The 8,827-nt window shown below is 35.8% G+C and overlaps 1 pseudogene; it reads left to right on the forward strand.

The window, feature by feature from the left end:
* Positions 1-580: 580 nt before the first annotated feature.
* LOC100435435 (NADH dehydrogenase [ubiquinone] 1 alpha subcomplex subunit 5-like) lies at positions 581-1,030 on the forward strand (annotated as a pseudogene).
* Positions 1,031-8,827: the final 7,797 nt, after the last annotated feature.

An 8,827-nucleotide genomic window follows, 5' to 3' on the forward strand; every position in this document is an offset into this window, starting at 1 on the left:
ATTGTTCCCTTTGCTGTATTGAAGCATTTTAGTTTGATGCAATCCTACTTGTCTGTTTTACTTTTTCAGTCTGTGCTTTTGGTGTGACATCCATCCAAAACATCTTTACTCAGACCAAAATCAACAAGACTTTCCTCTCCGTTTTCTTATAGTTGTTTTGTTTCAGTCTTACATGTAATATTTAATCCATTTTGAATTTATTTTTGAACATGATGTTTAATAATGGTCCAATTTCATTTTTCTGCATATGGATATCCGATTTTCCTGACACCATTTATTGGAGAGACTATCCTTTTCCCACTGTGTGTTCATGGAAACTTTGGTGAAGATTGGTTGACAATAAATGTGCGGATTTATTCCTGGGCTCCGTGTTCTGCACCACTGGCCTGTCTGTTTTTAGGTCATTACTAACCACTTTAATTGCTCTAGCATTTTAACATATTGGAAAATAAGAAAGTGTGATGCCTCCAGCTTTGTTCTTACTCGAGATTGCCTTGGCTGTTTGAATCTTTTGTGGTCCCATTTGAATTTTAGGAATTTTTAAAACTGATTCTGTAAAAAGTGCATTGGGGGCACTGTCATGTTCGGTGTGCTGAGGAAGACCACTGGGCCTTGTAGGACTGGCTGCATGTGGGAGTCCACAGGAGCAAAGCAACTAGAGCGAGTCTGCTAAAATGTAAGAGGCTAAGAGTATGGTACAGAAAGATTATTGATGTTCTTGAGCAAATCCCTAAATTCGCGGCATGTAGAAAGTATACAGAACAGATTATAAAGGAGAAGCTGGCTATGGGTGAAGTGGAACCAGATGTTAAGAAATTAGAAGATCAACTTCAAGGTGTCAAGTACAAGAGGTGATTCTTCACACTGCAGTCGAATTAAGTCTGGCGAGAAAAATGAGGCAGAGGAAACCATGGGAGCTCTTAGTGGATGAGCCTCCCCTCAATCAGTGGAAATGGCCAATATAATTATTAAATGACTTTAGTGGCTTGATGGGAAACTGATGTAATTAAATAGACTTATATTAAGAGTGTGTCCATATTATTGACGTTTTATAATCAAGAAAACTGATATAGAAAATATTTGGAGGGCTTGTTAAAATTAGTGATCATGGTAACACAGTCTTGTGGATTAATATTTTATTTGTGGAGTAGTCACATAAATTATTACAAAGATCATATGTCTTTGAACAGAGAGGTCCTGGGAAGATTTGAAATTAACTAGAAAAATTCTTACAAATCTTCCGTGCAGAAGCCATTTTCAAAAAGTAAATTTTCTTTAGTAGAATCTTCAATGCATCATTTAATTTTTTTATTATCCTGAAGAAGAAAAGGCCCATAAATATTATTGTCTAAACAAACGTATAGATCGCTGTTTGAAGTAAATAGTAAGAGTGAATATTTTCAAATGTGATTAAATAGCCCAAGTCACTGAAAATTAGAAATCATAGTTAATTTTCTTGGCTGTGATCTTATGTATGTATAGAAAAATTTAAATATATAATTATATACTGATTACAAATTCCATAATAAATGTCCTTTTATTTTACTCATTATTTGAATTATTCCATTTACTCTGTTTTCATAGTCATAATTTTATGATATTTTGTTGCTAATGGATTATATTTGAAAACTATCAAATTAGATAGAATACATTGTACGGTTGAAGAAATTGATTTGGTACTTGAAAGAAAGACTTCTTATTGCCTAGGGGTAGTTGGAAAAATTTTTCCTTTTGTCATATTTATGAAAGCCCATGCCTATGGCCTTTAATTTTCTGAATCAACCCAACTACATCAGGATAGAGGTAGAATTTCTGTGAAAGAAGAGACAGTAAGAGTTCCTAAAGTTTTATCTGGCATACAGATAGGCCTATATTCAAAACATCTTAGTCATGTGGCTACAGATTCAAAGTGGAATCACTAAGTAATTTGCACTACATTTCTAATATGGGTTTAGTTAAGTATCCAAACAAGACAAATGCCGCACAAGGAAAGAAGCTGGCAAGCTGAAGGTTAAACAAAAATAAAATTACTTTACATGTAAAAAATGCATTGGAATTTTGAGATTGCATTAAATCTGTAGATCACTGTTGTATGCACTGACAAACACCCGTGATGTGGATTGAATCTATAATATTATTAAAAGACCCGTATATTTTTAAGCTTTAAAATCCTAAAATGTAAATTGTCTCATATAACTGGAAAATCCAGGTGTAAGACAGCCTTCAGGCAAAGTTAGATTGGGAAGATCGTCAGATCTGCCTTCTGTCTGGGACCTTCATATTTAAAAAGTTTCTTCAGCTTGTTAGTAAAGACAGCTTCAAGGACTTCCAGCTTTATCTCTACAGCTTATTATACCAAAGGAAAAGAGCATGTTAAAATAATTTTAATTTCAAAAAATTCCTATGGTATTGGTTACAGACCAACATTACCAACCTTGAGGAGATGTTAAAAATATGACAGACCTATTGGGAAACAATATGTGTATCTGTAGGGCAAACCCATCACTGGACACTGCAGTGAGCTTTCTGTATCCTATTTATTCTCCTCTGTCTGGGTTCACAGGAAATTGCATTTCCAAGTCTTTCTTGCACTGAAGTAAGAGTATATGATAATACTTTTGCATATTTTTCATAAAAGACTGTTTAATAACAAAATGTAATAGTTCTTTTTCATTCATGTGGATTGGTGAAAGCAGATGACTGTAATATAGTGTACCAGCTTTTTGTAAAAAACATGCAGCCCAAATTAAAAGGTTGTGCCTAGACAAAAAACACTCAATTACATCCGACTGGCAGGAGCAAGGAAAAAAAGTTTTATTTTGTCAAGCCACCAAATTTTACAATTGTTACTGCAGCACAACCTCCAAGCTGTCTGATACCGAATTAATGGTTATCTAGAGATGGCTAATGATGGATAGATGTGGCAATGTTGCTGCATCTAACACAAAATGGGTGTTTAGGCAAAATGTACTTGATTTAGTACTTTATGTTTTCATAATACAGTCTAAAAATGATGAAAGTGTGAAGCAGTCACATACCTTGTAAGACATAAGATGATTTTCACTATCTTCAGAATTACGAAATCAAGGTCAGTTCAAATGAGAGGAAAAGAAAATAAATAATTCCCCAACCTCAAAGACCCACGATGAAATAATAAATCTTCAGAGCTTATCTCCTGGCGGTGACACACGCCACAAAGCAATGGGGCACAATCAGTCAATGTGCTCATTTTATCAGAGCCAACAAATGCTTCCTTTTCTTTTTTAAAATTTTATTACATTGATGTGCATAAAAACACATGGACACACATGAGGCACACATAAAAATTATCTATCACTTGATATTTTCTCTTGTTCTCAATTTTTTAGTTTCTATTATGATTTTGTATCTCCTTTATAATAATATTAAAACATTGCAGAAAATCTTCTGATTTTTATAAAATTTTAAATTTCATGTAGAAATTGAATTAGAGTTAAAAACTAGAATTAAAAATCCAAATTAAATTAGAAAATATGATCAGTATGTCATTTACTTCCGATTGTGTTAACTGCCAAAGTTTTGACAGTACATAATATTGCAAATACCCCTTACTAATCATTTCAAAGTTTATATACCCAGTTTTAATCATTTTGTAATTTTATAGAGAGGTGTTTGCTTTGCATTCTCTGCTAATCCAGGGCAAGAAGGAGATATGGTAGCGAGCATCAGGAAATAGAGACTTATCTTAAGAGTTAGAATTCAGGTCTGAGACTGCATCTCTATGGACAGCTACACTGAAAAGGAAAGACTGAAGTTTTTGTTCATTTTTCCTAGATATTACATAATTGTCACTTCAGATATTTTTTCCCATTTGCATTTTTAGGTCCTTTTTATAATTATCATGATATTGTTATGCTACTGATTTTTGTATAACTAATTTGTATTCAGCTACATTTTATTTTTTAATTCTACTTGTTTATTATTTTTATTATTTTTTATATCTAGGTTTCCTAAATACAAAATTATTTTTAAGTTAATATTTTAGTTTATGTAATTGTAAATCATCTTTTAGTTCAAACATTTAAAACATATAGGTCATTAAATTATAGTTAGTGGACTTTGCTGTGCATACATAGGATGTATTTATTTACATACAGCTATATTTCATCTCAAATTAGATTTTATGTTAGAGATGACTTCACCAGATGTCTTGATCAAGATTCCAAAACATTTTTGGCTGCCCTTGAACATTTCAGGGCACAGCTGCTTGCCGCCTCTCTGGGTGCTCTGTTGAGAACAGTGGCTCGGTTGGAGTTTAAATGGACAATCTACAGGAAATATTTGAACTACCATCTCCCCACATGCTCCAGCTGTCCCTATAAAAGGCAGGATTTTAGAATAGAGATCAAAGCACAAAAGAGAAGAGAGAAACTGAGGCCGAGAGAAGGGTCTTCATCTTGGAGCCCACTCACTGGGATGCCCATAAAAATTCAGGCTAGGGCCATCTGAAATTCTGAAGAGGTAAGTCTTCTGGGTGATGGGATCCAGCCTCCTTTATCACTCCTGGTGTTGGCCTGTTAACCTAGAGCCTTCGGTGTATGTATGTTTGAAGGGGAAGGCCAGTGTCTCTTTTCTGTGCAATTCCAGGGGTATTAATAACATAGTACCCTGCTATGGTTTGAATGATGGTGTTCTCTCTAAGATTCATGTTGAAGCTTAATCCCCAATGCAACAGTATTAGGAGCTGTGGCTTTTGGGAGGTGATTAAGTCATAAGAGTTCCACCCTCATAAAGGGAATTAGCATCCTTATAAAAGGGTTCAACTCTGAAGGGAGTACTTTCTTGCCTTTGCACCTTCTGCTACTTGAGAATCCAGGCACAAGGTGCCATTTTGGAAGCAGAGAGCAATGCTCACCAGACACCAATACCAGCGACTGGATCTTGAACTTGCCAGCCTCTAGTACCACAAGAAATACATTTCTGTTCTTCATAAGTTACCTAGTCTAAGATACTTTGTTACAGCAGCACAAACAGAAGAATACAGGCTTTGTAGAGTTAGATCAGTCCAGTTATATTTGATGAGGCTATAAGCTACTTTGAAGATTAGAAACATCAGGGTAAAGAGTCTAGAATGATAGTTTGTCTTTTAATAATTGGTGCTGTAATATTCCCAACTGTTATATTTTTATGTGAGTCAAATGTTGATTTCAAATGCCCTTTTAATTCTGTGGAACCAATTTATAGTACTCAATTTTCAGAATAGTAAATCTTTGTAATTTTACATTTCAATTAATATTCAAAAACTTGATATTTATTGGTAATAAACACACTTATCTCAGCTAATACAAGTTATCTTTTATATGTATGCATACTGAAATTCGTCATATTTTCAAGGTTTCTGGGCATATACGACTTACTGAAGGGATGCAGTAAATAGATGTTGCTCTGAGAATAGTGTTGTAAGTTGGCATAAATTTCCTGACTGTCTATGTGGACAAATGATCAAAATGACAAAATGATCATTTTCTGTGTGTTTTATTTTCCAGTGATGATTGTGCCAAGAACACAGTGAGTACTCAGTAAATATTTATTGACTAAATTTTGTGGAAAGATCTTCATTGTCCTCCAAGTGGGGATTGGATTTTCCTGAAATACTTCTTGTTTCAGGTTGCAGTAGTCTGGGGGAAGGAAAATAAAAATTTTAAAATTTTCACTCATCTTTCTTCACATGAAAAAATCAGCATTAGAAAGTTCCCAAGTACCAGTGAATATTTATAATAAATAATAATTATAATAAGCTGAGAGTGGTAGCTCATGCCTGTAATCCTAGCACTTTGGAGGTCTAGGCAGGCGGATCACTTGAGGTTAGGAGTTCAAGACTAGCCTGACCAACTTGGTGAAACCCTGTCTCTGCTAAAAATACAAAAATTAGCCAGGCTATGTGGCAGGTGTTTGTAATCCTAGCTACTTGGGAGACTGAGGCAGAAGAATCACTTGAACCCAGCAGGCAGAGGCTGCAGTGAGCTGAGATCGCACCACGGCACTCCAGCCCAGGCAACAGAATGAGATTCTGTCTCAAATTAAAAAAAAAACAAAATAAAAAAGTGTTATAGTATTTGAGGTTCCCATATATTTAGAATCTCCATAAATGTTGGGCTAACCAGGACGATAATAAGCAAGCCTCTTTCTGGCATAAATCCAGTGAGTCAAGTTTGTGTGTGTGTGTGTTTTTTTTGTTTTTTTGTTTTTTTTGGTAGCTGCTGGGTAAATTCTGTATTTGTGCAAATAGATCTGTTCTTAGTATGTTCTTCATATGTCTCTGTTATGACACTTATCACTTTGCATTTGAGATGTTTGTTTCCTCTTTAGGAAGACTGTGACTGCCATGAGGGTAGAGAAAGGATTTATTCATTTTTTAAAGATCAGAGGCAGGTATAGTGACTGGCACACAATGTTTGTTTCTAAATACTTGCCAAGTTAAATTATTGGAATAATTTTTAGTATTCTTATGGATACCAGAATACTGATCGCTACAAGTACTTCTCTAAAATAATTGCAAAAGGTACATTTCTTTTGGTCGCAAAGGAGTAATTGTGACTGAATTTAATCTTCTGACTCAAAACAACAAGAAAAACAAAAACAAACAAATGAAAAACTGATTTTCAGGCGTTCGTAATGGGTAGTGCAAGACACCGATCCCAGAGAGAGGAACTAGTAAACCCTGTAATTACCCCAGCTATTAGGAGATTATGTAGGCTGCAGCATAAAACAGAACGGCTTATGGTTTCACTGAGTTGAGGGGACACAGCTTAGATAAGCCAAGGTAGCCATTAGCTGTGAGAAAAAACAACAGAGTGGAGGGAGCTACATGGAAGAATTTTGTAGACACCTGAAGAGGAGCCCCCTGGAGTGTTTGTCTGAGTTCCAATCTGCAAACCGTCTGAGGCCAGGGAGGAGTGCCTAGAGAGAAGTATGCAGAATTATACTCAGAAGGCCTGCAGTCATACAGGCTTCGGATTAGATTCTGCTCCAACTAGACAAACATGTAAACACCTTTTAATAATTGGGAAATCAAATAGAGTCCTCAGAAAACTATTCCCTTGATACAGGTTGAGCATACCTTATCTGAAACACTTGAGACCACAGTGATTTGGATTTTGGGTATTTTTTCAAATTTTATGTTTGCATTTACACATAAAATGAGCCATCCTGGGGATGAGATCAAAGTCTAAACACAAAATTTATTTATGTCTCATATACTCCTTATACACATACCCTGAGGTTATTTTATACAATATTTTCATACTTCTGTGCATGAAAAAAGTTTGTGTACATTTAACTGTCAGAAAGCCAAGGTGTCACTATTTCAGCAACCTATGTGGACAATCTGCAAATGTTTGCCAAAGCTATCATTCCTGATTCTGAATTTGTATGCTACCAATACGCAATTATTCTCTCTTTCTCTCTCCCTCCCTCCCCCACACCGCCGCACCCCCGCCTTTTCTCTATGGGAGTCGGGGTCTTCCTCACTTACCCAGGCTGGAATGGAGTGGTACAATCCTTTCTCACTGAAGCTTCGATTTCCCAGGCTCAAGCAACCCTCCTGCCTCAGCCTCTTGAGTATCCAGGACTACATGCATACACCACCATGCCTGGTTATTACTTTTTTTCATTTTTAGTAGAATAAGATCTCGCTATGTTGCCTGAGCTGGTCTTGAACTCCTGAGCTCCCTCGGCCTCCCAAACTGCTAGGATTACAGGCATATGCCACCATGCCTGGCCCAAATATTTTCTTATACTTATTCACATACAAGTACTTAACAATTAAAAAATATGACATACAATTAATATAGTGAAAATAAATAATGTGACTTGTGGTGTCATGTGGCACTCAAAAATTTTCAGATTTGGAGCATTTAGGATTTCAGATTTTCAGATTAGGGATGCTTACCCTGTAGGAGGATGAATTTTCATCAGCCTAAAATATAATTTAAACTCACATTAACAAACTTTAAAAGCAAGGCTTGAGAAACCAAACTTACTCTAAGTAACAAAACTGTGTTTCAGAACACACTAGAGAGTATTTATGGGGATATAAAAATATCCAACATCCCACAGTATAAGATTTAGAATTTCTATCATCCAATTCAAAATTACCAGTCATGAAAAGAAACAGGAAAAAAATAGCTCCTATCCAGGATGCTAATAAATCCATAGAACCAGATGTAAAAATGACAAAAATGGCATAATTGGGTACCTTAGTCAGTTTGGGCTGTTATAACAAAATACCTTAGACTGTGTGATTTATAAACAGCATGGATTTACTGCTTACAGTTCTGGAAACTGGGAAGTTCAAGATCAAGGCACCAACAGACTCAGTGTCTGGTGAGGGTTCCTCCTCTGCTTCAAAGACGGCACAATTGTTCTGTGTCCTCACACAGCAGAAGGGGTGAGACCAACACCCCTCATGTTCCCTCAGCTTCTTTAATAAGGTCACTAATTCAGTTCATGAGGACAGAGTCCTTGTGACCCAATCACCTCCCAAAGGCTGACCTACCTCTTAATCCCATCACCTCAGGGGTTAGCTTTCAAAATAAAATAGAGTACTGTAAGCAAGACACCATAAGGATATACAGGTGAACAAATCATAGTTTTTATCCCCGAAGAACTCTCAATCTGGAAGAACAAATGGGAATGTGCATCACTATCATCTATGGCAAACTGTGATGAGTTTTCTGATTTTCTATTGATTGGGGTTGTGTTTATTGCAAGTAAAGGGAAAAAATCCATAAGGATTCCATAAAGAGAGGTGATAGTTCTCTTATACAAAATTCTAGAGAATTCTGGC

This window comes from Pongo abelii, chromosome 10 (assembly GCF_028885655.2).
Source record: "Pongo abelii isolate AG06213 chromosome 10, NHGRI_mPonAbe1-v2.0_pri, whole genome shotgun sequence".
NCBI lineage: Eukaryota > Metazoa > Chordata > Mammalia > Primates > Hominidae > Pongo > Pongo abelii.